The 15,606-nt window shown below is 35.0% G+C and overlaps 1 protein-coding gene across 1 annotated transcript in view; it reads right to left on the bottom strand.

The window, feature by feature from the left end:
* The window catches only part of LOC138694350 (retinol dehydrogenase 14), a 57,054-nt gene extending 48,924 nt beyond the window's left edge, over positions 1-8,130 (bottom strand). The window contains exon 1 of the mRNA XM_069817998.1: positions 7,846-8,130. The gene's annotated coding sequence lies outside the window, so the exon portion shown is untranslated. The remainder of the gene's footprint in view (positions 1-7,845) is intronic.
* Between the last annotated feature and the right edge of the window lie 7,476 nt (positions 8,131-15,606).

Here is a 15,606-nt window from a genome sequence, read left to right as displayed (position 1 = left end):
ACTGAGCCAAACTCATTTTGACTCAGTAGTTAACATTCCGCCCGCTAGAGCGCAGTAATGCAGAAATTTCGCTAGATGGCAAGGTTGTCGGAGACGTTAGGCAGTGAACCATCAACATCATGCGCAGACCTGCACAAAAAGACAAGTTAATGTCCCGCGCCAAATCTTAATGTAATGTTACCAATTCGAAACTAATGCACACAACTTGGATTTGAATGTGTAAATTATTATCCATTTAACTGTATTGAATGCAGAGATAGTCAGCCATGGTTCTTTTTAGAAAGATAAATATTCATATGTAACACTATTTGTTAATTTTATGTAATATTTGTTTTATTTTGCGGCAACTAAATATCGCTACACTGTTACAGTATTGATGCTTTTGTTAACAATACATTAGTTCTGTGCAGGATATGAACATGTGTTATTCAGGCCGCTGCCTTGGATTCATCGGCCTGTTTAAATAAAGTGCAAACGTGTACATTTATTATCAATATCATTGTTCATCTCGTGTGTTTTTACCGGTAATTTTACTAGTTATAAAAGTTATTTGTGCGAGATCGTGCGTATTTGCTTGCTTTCCGCACACAACCAATACGCGGTAAGTGTGAAATACCACATTCAGCATTCCCAACGTAACACACATAACAATTTCCCTCTTCTTACCGCTTAAGCGCCATATTCATTTTACTGCTTTAGGCTTTTAACATATTATTTTTAGAGACGTTTAACATAGTAGTAATTATAAATTGGAAACTTACCACTGCAATTTCACCTAAATTGCAATGTTAATTATTGTTTTTAAATATTTTCAAAAATTAAGTAAATTCTACAACACCACAAAAGTTACTGCATTTGTAATGCAAGTAACATTAAGGAAACTGTGAAAAAATGGACAAGATTCCAGATGCCGATGTTATTACTGCAATACGTTATATAAATAATATTGTTAAAATATTAAAATGAAAAATAAATCATTACATAACCTTACCGTTTGTTTTAAGTTCGCATTTATAGACTGGGGGGGGGGAAGACAGATGTATATCACGGCCTGCTGGAATATAGTAAACACAGAAAACATTTTATAGCAACATTGTTGAAGATAGATATTTTAGTTTTTAAAAGTTGCCGTCATTGAACAGAAACCAAGATGGAGATTTCATTGCAACTAATTAGAAATTCGTCTTTCAGGTATGTAATAAAACGATCTTCGCACAAAATAATGTACGATACACGAGCGGTATGTTTGTTTTCATGTTCTCGGAAATTAAAACATTAACATACCGCTCTTGTAACGCATATTACTATTGTATTTGGCTTAACAATACTGAGAAAGTGTTGCATCATCTGTATTTGTACTCGTAAATTTCGTTATTAGTTTCGGAAATGTTATTGTAACTGTTACTAGGTGCATTATTAACTGCACACCTAGTAAAATAGCTGGTTTAATTAATGTGTTTTATTTAACCTAATGTAAACGTGAGCTGTGATTATCACCTTTCACTAGGATGATTTGGGTGCAACCTTTTTTCATTTTTGGCACCCCCACCAGAATGCCTCACCGGCCGCCTCTGCTACACAGTATGAATGTTTTCCACTGATTTAATTAGAGACCCGCCGACGTACTGCTGACCCAGGAATGAAACGTGCTTGGAGGCAAAATGTAAAACCTTGAGAAGTGAAGATGTATTTTCATCCTTGAGAAAGTAATAAATGTGGACTGTCAGTAGGATGGCTGTAGTAAATAATACGTTTCGTAACAAAGTGCAATGAAAAACATACAAGATGGCTTAAGAGGCAATGTCCATAGTAATCTGATAGCTTTGCAAATTATATACAGTACCGGTATTACATTAAATGCTAATTAAGTATGCAAGAATTTTGTCGTAACAATCCTGTCAGTGACGCATTAACAAACAGAGAAGCTGAGAAAAATATTTGAATGTATTTTCTGTAAGATGATGTTCAATTTAAGTACGAAATATAAATTTAAATTAAGAGACGACGGTTAGAAAGGATTTTATGTGACATATTCACCTCAAAATTATTTTAAAGATATTTCATTCTGTATTACATACGTAGAATTGTCTGCAAATATCTTTGGCGGTCCGTGGTATAATTTATAGGTGGTTGTAGTTAAATTGTATATTCAGAAAACGGCCTTCAAATCATGAACATAAATAATTTAAACCCAACAGAAATAAGTACCGTAATTTTCCCTAACTATGGTCCACATTTTGTACATTTTTAAACATGAAATCAACACGATCAATTGCTTGGTCGAGCTATATTCAGGGATGGCCAGCACTGATTCAATAGATAAAGGGAAGAGAACTTATTAAAACTGTATCCATGTTAATTTTTAGATTTGCCTGAGAAGTATAAGTGTATTATAAGAATGTAAGTTTTAATTTTAATTCTCATTTTTCACAAGTTTGATTTTTTTATTCAAAAGAAATATTTTCTCAACTTTTCGTAGGGGAGAGTCGGGTAGTATCGGACAGCGGGTAATATCGGACAGTGAGTTTCTTTCATCTACCACACGATAATAATACCTGATTGACATGGTTACGTTTCTGTGATGTCGCATAGAGAAACGTAACCATGTCATTCAGGTACTACCATATGGTGGTAGATGAAAGAAACGCACTGTCCGACATTACCCGGTGTCCGATACTACTCGACTCTCCCCTATAGAAAAGTGAAATTTTCAGGTACAGGCCTATTTATTTAGTAGCCTTAGAGAATGTTTTCGTAAATCTAATATACCGTATGTACGTATTACTGAAGACAGTGTATTGAAAATTTTGAAAATATTCGCATGGAAATTGTTTGTAAGGAAATGAATTAACAAAGCAACTACTATTACATCATAAGCAAAAGATACGTGCCCATGTGTTGTAAAAATGTCAGCTCTATAGCTTCAGCATATTTCGAGAAAATAATTTAATATTCTGATGATAGGAAGTTGCTCACAAATATCACCTTAAAAGCATAATGCGATAAGAGTTTTGTTATGTAACATTAGTTACACTTAAAACAGATACAGTACCTAGGTAATTTTGCTTTGTACTGTAATATTGTTTTGATTAGTTTATTGATTACTTTTGTAAGGCTAAAGATACCATCAATATAAATTCCAACTTACCATGTCATACTCAATCTCTTTCTTTGGAATATCACTTTCTTTATGAATGATGTGTTTCATCCACTTTATACAGTATAATATTATACAGTACTACTATGGAATTTATGTGAATATTCCTTCTTAACTCTCTATTATGTTATTAAGATTTAAAACACAAGTGCAATATTAAGAAATCAGTGTTTGTACTTTTGTTTTACAGACAATATAGATAGTATTAAACAGAAAGAAGCCATATAAAAATAACGACATAAAATTTCACGTTCCGTTTGAAGTTTGTGCACCACTGTTTTCTGAATCCAACAGGCTGCTTATTCATATACACAACCCTTCCTCTTTCCATACATAGCGCTCGCTGCCCGCGCTCGACGTCAAGGTCAGAAAAATGCGCTTCCTTTGACATCACTGCTCTACTGTGTACAATAAAAGGCGGCGTGGGTGTGCTCCGTTGAACTGCTGTGCCTTAGTTGTTCGCTGTTTACTTGCTTTGTGCTACAGTCGACGAGTAACTTTATTTAATTGGTTATTTTACGATGCTTTATCAATTGCGACGAGTAACTTACATGAGGGGCTAGAGATTACAGAATCCCGTATTAATTCTGAAAAAAAAAAAAATCGTAGTAAAAATATATTTCGTGTTTTATCGCTAATTAGTTGTAAGATAATCGCAATAATTTCGTATAAATTGAAAAGAGATTTTTACGTGAAAAAAATAACCCTATATTACGCATTAGCCGTCAAAATAATGATAAAGGTTTCAGGTGAATATTACTTATGTCCCAGCTACTATAAAATACCTCGCAAAATCTTGGATTTATAGTATTGATTAGTAGAAATTGATGTGATCACTGGGAGAGCTGTAAGTCCGCCCAACCCGCCCTAAATACGTACCTAACTTACATACGAAAATCGTCGTGCGTAAATGAAGAATACCGCCATATTTCGTTAATGTAACAGTGGGTTTCAGTGCCGCCAACATAGTAATAATACTACACACCTAATCAAATCTAACCTAACCTCTCTCATAATACTACACACCTAATCTAACCTAACCTGTCACATAATACATACCTAATCTAATCTAATCTAATCTAATCTAATCTAATCTAATCTAATCTAATCTAATCTAACCTAACCTGTCACATAATACTACACACCTGTAGTAACACTACTCACATTTAGTATAATTTCGTTTGCATGTATTGCCGGTGTCGGTAGCCATTAGCGGAAGTAGTTCTTACTTCCAGGAAGAAGAAAAAAGCGACGTTGATCATCCACCGGAAACCCGCGCTAAAAAGTCTATGAATATGACCTCAAGAGATTAACGTGATCTAATTTTGTAACTAGGGTAGTATAAAAATGTGTTATGGTTTGTGCTTTGAGAGACAGCCAATAGAGATACGAGTACCCACGTGTGTGACCTTATGACATCTTATGACATCAACATTCATTCACAGCATCACCCCGCTTCGTTTCATTCCCTGGAGACTTTCTCGTGGTTAGAGTATAGTAGTCAGCCAGTATTGGTTTGGGAATGCGTCTAGATTAAGCGTTAGCGCAATAGATCTCGAAAGGTAGCAGTGCTGGGTCTTAGTGGCCCTTCTTCCGAAATTCAATTCAATAAGTTCTAAGAATAAGGGGTCTGTGGACCGTGATACTAGGCAGTTTGGGAACCCCTGTCCTAACAGATGAAAGAAGTATTGAGTAAAATTCAATTTAGGTTTAATAGAAATAGATTTACTTGTAAGTTACTTTACTTTTGCTTAGGTATGCTTTATTGTAGGCGTTATTTATAGCATAGCCCTTATTTATTGTCCTAAGTTTATTATTCATATATTCATTTATTTTTTTACTTTATTTTATCTATGTTAGCGTTTCTCAAACTATGGTCCGCAAACCACCTGTGGTCCTCGAGCTCTGTCCTTGTGGTCCTTCAAAAAAGACAGAAGAAAAAATAAAATTCAAACGAATTGCGTATTACGCTATAGCTGAAAATCTCAGAGTTTGGAAATGACACATGGCAATCGCCTTTCACTTTTTCTCTCAGTACTAATATTTTATGAAATTTCTTACTCTACCCTCTACCCACTTCCCACTCTATTCTCAACAACAAAAGAGGGATTTAAAGCACTATGAACGTGCGTTTCTTGCCATCTTTTCCCTGCATATCTGGTGCCAAGCCTGTAACCCAACCAGGGACCATCCGAATTCATAACAGAGGACCAAAGTACCGAACCTTTTCATATATTCATGACTTTAATTGTTTTGCCGACACCCAGTCTGCACATTGAAATGGACACGTACTGTACGTCGTACACCAATAATAGAACGTGCCAAATTGCATCTTTACTTGTTGATGTTTCTGCATTAATTTTTTTATTTGTTTTTCCAGATGGCGATATAAGAAATTTTAGACTCCGCCTGTTTTAAAATCCGAGAGGTTTACTTTTTAGCGTGTTTCGTCTCTAAGGGACGTATTCATAGACATTTTTAGCGCGGGTTTTCGGTGGAGTATCAGCGTTTTTCGTATTCATAAACCAGTGTGATTTGAATTCTGTACTAGTAACTAGTGGATAGCCGGGGCTAGCTTAGTACGCTCTTAGCGCGTGTTGCGAAATGTCTATGAATAGCACCCTAAATGCTGTTTCAATTTCGCGGGTTTCATACACTCGTTTAAAGCACTTCGTAACAAACAACGCACCGACGTTTTGGTTCACTCTCATTGCCACACGAAGTAAGTCCAAGTTCCAAATAACTCTTGCCATATTCACGAAAGTATTTTTCTTTGAATAGCTACCACTAGGACTAGATATTTATTTAATGGCACTATAATTAATATATTTTTTCACACACAGCATCTGAACTATTAGCACTGCCTAAATGTAGGGTATCCTCATGTTCCCTTCTTTTCAAAGATCTGGATCGAAGCCAGTTTTCCATTATTTATAATGGGCACTATTTAACAGAGACATGGACAACTACTAGCGTGTAGCCATATAGCCTAAGAAGGATTTCAAACAACTAACTGCTAACAGGCAAGCGATGAATCAACAATGCACAGAATTTGTTATAAGTTACTTGTGATTGGCTACAAAAAATATAATTACAAAAGTATTATAATTAATTAATTCTATTTTAAAATATAAATATACTGGTATTAAAATATGCTACAAAAATGATAAATTTGCTTTCGAAGGGAACAAGAGTAAGGTGGTCCGCGGAACTGTTCTGACTTTAAAAAGTGGTCCTCACTTCAAAAACGTTTGAGAAACGCTAATCTATGTTATTTTATTGCTGTAGTTATTGTAATTTTGTTATTGTATTTTATACATCACTGCCACCAGGAATATATCCAATTGCAGTGCTAATTACATACATACATATACAGGGACACCATTTTATTTTTACTTGCATTTTTATTGTACCTGCATTTCTGAATGTACTTCACTCTCACCCCTTCACTAATATCCTTGCTCCCGTCAGACACACAAACTTACGGCCGCTGTTGCATTCGAAGTCTTCAACCAGTGAAGTAAACACTGCAGTGTATAGTGTGTTTCATAAATATGATTGCGTTTTCTATAGAAGAAAGAACCTATATTAATAATATCGTACTAAAAATTATATTCAAGAAACGATAAATTCAATTTCAGAGAATATGCTTCAAAATGTTTATAATAACATGCGTACTGAATTGAAGCCTGCATTATAATGAACGGCAACCATTTTCAGCAACTTGTTTAAAAATTCAGATTAGCTTTTTTTGAATTGAGGTGGCTAGAAGCAAAGGAATGCTAGTGACATTTGTAATAACATGAGTTAAGTGCATCCAGTGTAAGCAAAAGTATCTATAATTTTAGTGGCAAAGGGATATTTTAATCGCATCACACATTAAAATTTAAATAAAAAATTTCACCGATTTTACGAAAGCTTAAATATTTAAACCCCATTTTCTCAAAACTAACTTAAGTGCACTTACAGCCCTTTACTTATGACCCCCTCAATTTAAATGCACTCTCTATATTGTATGTTAACATCAATAATTAATATGCTAAATAAAGTAGACATTACATAACGAACATAGCCGCCTAAAAAGTTGAGTTTTTGAAAAAAAAAAATGTTACTACTCTACTGTATTTTGATAAATTCCGTAAAAGTGATGATCAAACTGAAAATTGTATTATCGTATTTCCCTACAACATAAATGGATACACTACTTTTCTCTCCTCCTATACCTAGTAAAATGATTTGTTTACATATTGCACTAGTAACATCAAACTCCTGTAATGGAAGGGGGCAACAGTGTTTCCGAGTATAGCCAGGTTAATGTTAAAAATGTTGGTAAAAATAAAGTGATGTCCCTGTACATACATACATACATACATACATACATACATACATACATACATACATACATACATACATACATACATACATACATACATACATACATACATACATACATTAGTAAAAGATTAATTGTTTCCAGTACCTACAAGCTGCGGTTTAACTTGCGAACAAGAGCAACATGTACAATAATTACAATACTAATAATAATAATAATAATAATAATAATAATAATAATAATAATAATAATAATAATATTTATTATGTTAACCGGATTGTTCTACAATAAACCGCATGAACACGTTCCACTTAATCTAGAATTCTAGTCTATAAACGGCGCGTTGACTTCTTACCTCTTGTCGGAGTTCACTCAATGCAGTCTCTTCCAGACGAGAACGTCTGCCTCCTCAAGCAAGACACACAGGTAGAAGCACAGCTAACCTTGCCGTTACACCTCACAGCTGACACTGCAGCTCTGGCAAGCAAGAGGACTGGAGAAAGTCACGTTGAAATGTTTACCGAGTCCATCCGATCGCGCCCGCTTCTTAGTAGAGAACTAACTCTACACCAAATTTCTAATAATGACGACACAGCACTGCCTGCTGTCGCAACGGGGTTTTGCGAACCAGACAGTCTGTGTTTCCAATCACTCTGCACTTCGTATTCTGAGTCAGGAATTATTGTTATTCTTTCATCCACATACATTTTCAATTCATTCTGCATTCTCTTTCCTCTTTTCTTCTTTTAATATCCAGTTTATTCATCTTTCTTTCGTCCTTGTTCCCACCTTAGTCTTCATTAATTTTCTTCCCTTATTTCTCTCCTTTGCCTTCTTCCTCTTTCTAAGGGTACGTACACGTTGGAGCGACGATAAACGATAAAAGAAGCAGCGATGCTATATCAGGGAGAATTGAAGCATGCATTGTCATTGAGGTGTGTATATTGGAGTAACGATAAAAGCGAAGATACACGATAAAAGCGACGAAAAAGAAAAGTACCATTTTCTTCGCTCTTGTTGTTTATATGATCTCTGATTAAGATAAAATTAATCTGTATAATGACCGGTGGTTATCAATATATCCGAATATTAATCGATTTACTATTATTCCGGCATATTAAATTAATTATTGTAGATATTGGCAAATTGATCAGTTGTGTATTTATTGGTCACATGCAAAGCTCGGAACTTGGGGACTTGTGTGTCGTGTGCATGAGTAAGGTTACAGGTTCAACGTACACAAAGCTCACCCTGCAAGTGCTCAGGGACAGTCGTGTGTACTAAGAAAGTGGTCACATCGAATGACAAGAAGACGGACGAGGAAACTGTGTCGTGTCGAAGCCAATGACATTCAGATAATTAATTAGAGGTAAACGGTTTGTTTGAAAATAAGAAAATACGTATTATTCGAATGGGTATTGTATACGTTTGAAAATATATTTCTTAAAATTTAGGTACAGAATTTCGTGGAGGAATTCTGAGGAGATACATTATTTTCTTCGAATGGAGAGTTTATATTTTGTAACTTGTGTCAAACACAAACTAGAGATTGGAAACGTGCATTCATTTAAATACATTGCAGTCCCTTAAATCGGTGGAAAATTTGTCCATAGCCATGGATCAAGTCGTAGTGGAACCTTCCCTAGTAGTGACATAGAAATTGAAAACTATTTTCGAGACAAATTTAGGATACTTAACTTTCTCAGATACGAGATCAGCTAGCAACTGCTGAAATTCGAACAGGAAACAGTGACAGTGAAAACATTCAATACTTTATTTCGGCCTAAGACTTTATAATACAATTACAAACCATTTTCCAAACTTGAAATTTTTTAAAATTGAAGCTTTTAAAAAATAAATTTGTAAAATTATCCACGATATAATATAATATCAACAAATATATATATTTTTTTTACCTTTTATTTCTGTCTACTATATTCTTGTTTTTATTAAATATCACTGGCTTCTGTCGAATTGTCAATTTATATTAAACTAGTGGCTTGTGCAACAAATGCTGCTGCAAACTAAGTTCGTTAGACGTTCAAATAAAAATTTTTCAGATTTATTTTCAATGAAGAATACTCGTCTTTTTAATATTTACTTGCTTCCATAATAATGAAACATACTCCCTCTGAATGGATTTTTTTAGGCCAAATACTTTCTCTTGAACCTATCCAACTTCAGTTTTTGAGTTTCAACGCGAGAACGCAAGTATCAATGTCAGGACGATAGCAGTAGCTATTTCAGGTCATTGTGGATTGTAGGCGAAAGTTAAAAAAATGTCAGGTTTGCTAAGCTTTCGAACAATAGCATTTTCGTATAGCTGCTGCATGTAGAACTTGAACTGTAGAGCGTAAAATCATTTTATCCTACTAAGAGATCTTGCTGAAATGATCTGGAGACTACAAAATTTTCTAGGCCTCTTATTTTATCAGTACGTAATACCTTTTGATCTTCCCTTAGGAACTGTAATTTTTGCGCTCTCTCGAGCCAATACTGAAGACAATGACACATATCAATATCTACACTACACCGCCATTAAGTATATGAAAAAGACCAAACCCCACTGGGCTACTAAGTACCGGTATAAAAATATTTGATTTTTAATAACAATATTATCTTACTAAAGTTTTGTGGTTATACTGTATATAGCAGCCACTCAGTAAATTATAGAAATGAAGATCTAAATTAAGATATTCTCTACATTTACTTACATAACCTCAAAACGTTTCACTTTCATGTCATCAATATAGCATCAATATTATGTACAATTAATGAAAAATAGATGCATCATGATATTAACTATAATAATATTTAATTTCTAATGACAATAATGTCATCAAACCACCTCAAGTTTCGTAGATTTGAATATCAATTACACAGCTGTACTAAAAAAATTTGTTATACACTGCAGAATCAGTTTTTAATAACAAATTGAATTGAGCTCTAAATATTTCGGCAATCCTGCAGGTCATGGCCTTCGTGTAATAGCCTATTGTTTATTGTAGTTTGTGTTTTGTTCTGAAATTCAATCAAGTCGACCGTGATTCAATAAATTAGTTCTCAAAACTGACAACAGATGGATTTTGGGAAATAGGAACATTATGTAGGAAAATTGACATTTCACTGAAAACTACTACTTTTCCGAAAAACTTTGGGTCCCAAGCTTCAAAATGAGGGGCAATTTATTAAAATCCGTTCAGCCGTTTTCCCGTAATTTCCATTACCAGTTCAAATTATATATATATAGATGTGTATTTTTCTCTCTTTTTCTCTTTCTTCTTTATTCTTCCTCTTGTGTTGTATTTATTGGTTTGAATTAAGTTACTTACTGTATTTAGTAAACTGTCCTTGTAAATTTTATGTTATATTATTGACTAAGACCACACCGTACACGAGCCTGGCTATTACGGTAGTGGCTAGAAACATTTTTGTTTTATAAATGTAATTTGTATTCAGTAGGTAGCTAGTTAAAATAAATAAAATAAAAAAATTAATTTTGCTCCCGTCACTTCATGTGACGTGGAAATAAGTTTCTTTCGTTTCAAATCATGTTTAACTAACAGACGAAGAAGGTATGGGTTCGAAAAATATTCGAATGTATGTAGTCATACACTGTAATAAAATATACAGAGCAGAACTGTAAATTTGATATATTTTGCATGTTTATTAATATATATGCTATAAAATTACTTGTTTCAACCTACCATAATATTATCATTATGTTGTTCCAGCCAGGAACCACTTTTATAGCAGACCTGACAGTACTTCTGTGCTGGAAGCGGGAGTTTGTTGACATTGAAGTCCTGTCGCTTAGCCACGTTCAAAGACACAAGTCCCCAAGTTCCGAGCTTTGGTCATATGTTATGTGATCGCAAGAACCAATCACAACACAATGAATTTATACTATCTTTTGGATGAGAAACGGGTTTAATTTTGTACGTATTTAAGTTATATTAACCTTGAACTTAGCAGCTGATATTTCCTATATATCTTCTTTCATTAAGTGGATGCACAGAATATCTTCTACTGATAAATCAAAATGTTCGCTTCCCGCGTCCTCGTTGCTCCGATATGAACACTTGATTCTTTGATAATACCAAAGCGTCGCTAGGCCATTTCTTTTATCGTTTATCGTTGCTCCAACGTGTACGTACCCTTACTTTCTTTTCTTTATTACGTTTTTCATTATCTTTATCATCATCCTTTTGTCTCTTATCCCCTTTCACTTTCATTTTATAATTCCTTTCTTAATCCTTTCATCTGCATCTATTTTCTTCTTTCACTTCTTTCATTTTACTTTCCTCTACTTTCTTCTTCTCCTTCTTTCATTTCATCTTCATCTACTTTCTTCTTTCCCTTCTTCCATTTCATCTTCATCTACTTTCTTTTTTTATTTCTTACATTTCATCTCCATCTACTTTCTCATTTCCCTTCTGTCATTTCATCTTCATCTACGTCTTAGCCACCGGCGTGGCTCAGTCGGTTAAGGCGCTTGCCTGCCGGTCTGAAGTTGCGTTCGGGCGCGGGTTCGATCCCCGCTTGGGCTGATTACCTGGTTGGGTTTTTTCCGAGGTTTTCCCCAATCGTAATGTGAATGCAAGGTAATCTATGGCGAATCCTCGGCCTCATCTCGCCAAATATCATCTCGCTATCACCCATCTCATCGACGCTAAATAACCTAGTAGTTGATACAGCGTCGTTAAATAACCAACTAAAATAAAAAAAAATAAATCTACGTCTTATTTCCCTTCTCCCATTTCATAGCCGAGACGTAGTAGATGGGAGAATAATATTAAAATGAATTTGAGAGAGGTGGGATATGATGGTGGAGACTGGATTATTTCTCTCCTTTGCCTTCTTCCTCTTTCTTTCTTTCTTTTCTTTATTACGTTTTTCATTATCTTTATCATCATTCTTTTGTCTCTTATCCCCTTTCACTTTCATTTTATAATTCCTTCCTTAATCCTTTCATCTGCATCTATTTTCTTCTTTCACTTCTTTCATTTTATTTTCCCCTACTTTCTTCTTCTTCTCTTTCTTTCATTTCATCTTCATTTACTTTCTTCTTTTCCTTCTTCCATTTCATCTCCATCTACTTTCTTTTTTATTTCTTCCATTTCATCTCCATCTACTTTCTACTTTCCCTTCTTTCATTTCATCTTCATCTACTTCTTATTTCCCTTCTCCCATTTCATAGCCGAGACGTAGTAGATGGGAGGATAATATTAAAATGAATTTGAGAGAGGTGAGATATGATGGTGGAGACTGGATTAATCTTGCTCAGGATATCCAGTTTTCTTTTGTCCTTGTTTCCACCTTACTCTTCGTTAATTTTCTTTCCTTACTTCTCTGCTTTGCCTTCTTCCTCTTTCTTACTTTCTTTTCTTTATTATGTTTTTCATTATCTTTATCATCATTCTTTTGTCTCTTATCCCCTTTCACTTTCATTTTATAATTCCTTCCTTAACCCTTTCATCTGCATCTATTTTCTTCTTTCACTTCTTTCATTTTACTTTCCTCTACTTTCTTCTTCTCCTTCTTTCATTTCATCTTCATCTTCTTTCTTCTTTTCCTTCTTCCATTTCATCTTCATCTACTTTCTTTTTTATTTCTTCCATTTCATCTCCATCTACTTTCTCCTTTCCCTTCTTTCATTTCATCTTCATCTACGTCTTATTTCCCTTTTCCCATTTCATAGCCGAGACGTAGTAGATGGGAGGATAATAGTAAAATGAATTTGAGAGAGGTGGGATATGATGGTGGAGACTGGATTAATCTTGCTCAGGATAAGGACCGATGGCGGGCTTATGTGAGGGCGGCAATGAACCTCCGGATTGTCTAAAAGCCATTTGTAAGTAGGCATAATAATAATAATAATAATAATAATAATAATAATAATAATAAGAATAATAACTCTTGCTCAGGATAGGGACCTATAGCTGGCTTATGTGATGGCGGCAATGAACCTCCGGATTCCGTAAAAAGTAGTGGCGGCTCGTGAACTTGTGGATTGGGGGAGCTGCAGTAGATTTTGGTACATACAAATTTCACTTTTTGATATCATTACTAATAAGTATAGGACAAAAATAAATGTACTACATATCGAAAAATTAAAAACTTCCTGACTTAGTTGGGACATGTCTGTGGCATCATTTGCCATAATCGCTAAAAAAAACTAATACCATCGATTTCAGTCTGAATTTCAAATCGGCAGACACTCAACATGCATTCTACCAGTTCATCCTGCATTGTTTTAGAATTGCCTTTAAACAATGGCATGTTTCAAATGATTTTTGAGAGGCTCGTTTAGATTACTCATGAAATTCACCAGAGTTCTTCGAATCGTTTTTTCATCATGTCCCCTAAGGGGAAGTTCATATTGGCAACAAAATTTGATACAATCAATATTTTTTAAAATAATTTCACGATTTTTTTCGTTTCTTGATAATGTTTGAGAATGTTTGTTCTGTTCGTTTCACTTAGTTGCGCAACAATATTAGTTTTTCCTAACATAGCCAATGAAACAACATTTTTCAGGTGAGATTGCGAAGATTCGTGCTTTTTAATTTTTAGGGGCAAATGTCCTAAATCTGTCACAACACTCCTAGTCTATGCAGTATCACCAGCGAAGAGGAGGCAAGGAAAACAAAATACAGATTCTTTTTGTTCACATCCACGTAACCACAAATGCTTAGCGTAAATTTCATTGTTATACTTCCTTACATAAGCTTATATGCACTATTTCGGCTGGATGAAGCTTGAGTAAGATTTAAGTCGGGTAACGGACGACCCTGTAATTTCATTCATTACATCAATCTTCTCCGCTAGGGAAAGTTGAGAAAAATAAAATTAATATTCTGTAATTCACACACACTCATGCTTGCACATTTGCACTGGTTAAGTTACGGTACTAAGACGTCACACCAAAGCAACACTCAGATAAACTGATGGTCAACAATGTTCTGAAACTGGAAAAGAAGTCTCTTTCGTATTTTACGTGCTATATCAAAAGGATTCTACTCTTGCAATCATTTCGAGTTAAGGCAAATCCTCAGGTTCTACTGGAGGCTGGATATATACGTAATAATAAGGCAAAACATATTAATTTCGTTGTATTAACTCGATAAGATTCTACAACAATAAGTATGTGAAGAGAAAATAAAAATGTTGTCATTAAGTTTCAAGGGAATAGAGAATCTATTTGACGTAGTATTACAATAGCGGTGTGGGAGGAGAGGAAAGATCCCTTGTGGCCTGGCTCTGCAAGCCACTGCAGCGAGATATGGGTTTTAAACAGCGGCAGTTACCCTCTGCTTCCCTTCACCTCTCTACCCCCTGACCATGCAAGACACACTCTCTATGAGCTGACCACCCTGCAGATCCCAGGACGACTTTGAATGCAGTGTCAATTCCAATACAGTCGACGCGCAAAAAGATTATGCATAAGATAATAGTACACATTCCCGGCCAGATGAAATATAAAGCAATTTATCAATAAAAGCTGTAACAATTCTTCTACAAATTAAAACAAATATTATTATTATTTTCCTGTCAAAACAGGGAGTGCTGCAGCTCCGCAGCTCTTATGGACGAGCCGCCCCTGCTTAAAAGCCATAAGTAAGCAAGTACGTAAGTAATAACAATAATAATAACGGGTGGGCCCCTGAACAATTTCCAGTCCAGCTACTCTGTAGTTACGCCCCTGGAGTAACGAAGAAACGATATTCAAGGTTTCCTTCAGGCATTGTGAAACGCGTAACTGCTGGAGGAGAAATCAGAGAAAATAGGCTTCATTTAGAGACGAGACGCTACAATGCTGACCTCCTATCGACGTGACAGATGACACGCGGCATGCACAGAAGAACAATGCAGAGAGACGCGACAATGAACAGAGTTCAGAATCGGAAACATGCCCTCTCTCACACTCTCCTAGTCTGTACTACTTTCTTCAAAAATATATTTCATGATATCTACAGAAAAGAAAGTTTTGAGCGCAACTTCATCTGAAAGCCGTCTAAAAAATGTCGCCTGCCTTTTTATTACATTCTTTATTAATCTTTTGGAATGAAATAGAATGGAATCGGTGCCGTTTTAACGCATGGGCAAACCCGAC

This window comes from Periplaneta americana, chromosome 1 (assembly GCF_040183065.1).
Source record: "Periplaneta americana isolate PAMFEO1 chromosome 1, P.americana_PAMFEO1_priV1, whole genome shotgun sequence".
Taxonomy (NCBI): domain Eukaryota; kingdom Metazoa; phylum Arthropoda; class Insecta; order Blattodea; family Blattidae; genus Periplaneta; species Periplaneta americana.
The sequence above is the reverse complement of the archived record's forward strand: the minus strand, read 5'-3'. Positions and strand labels throughout refer to the sequence as shown.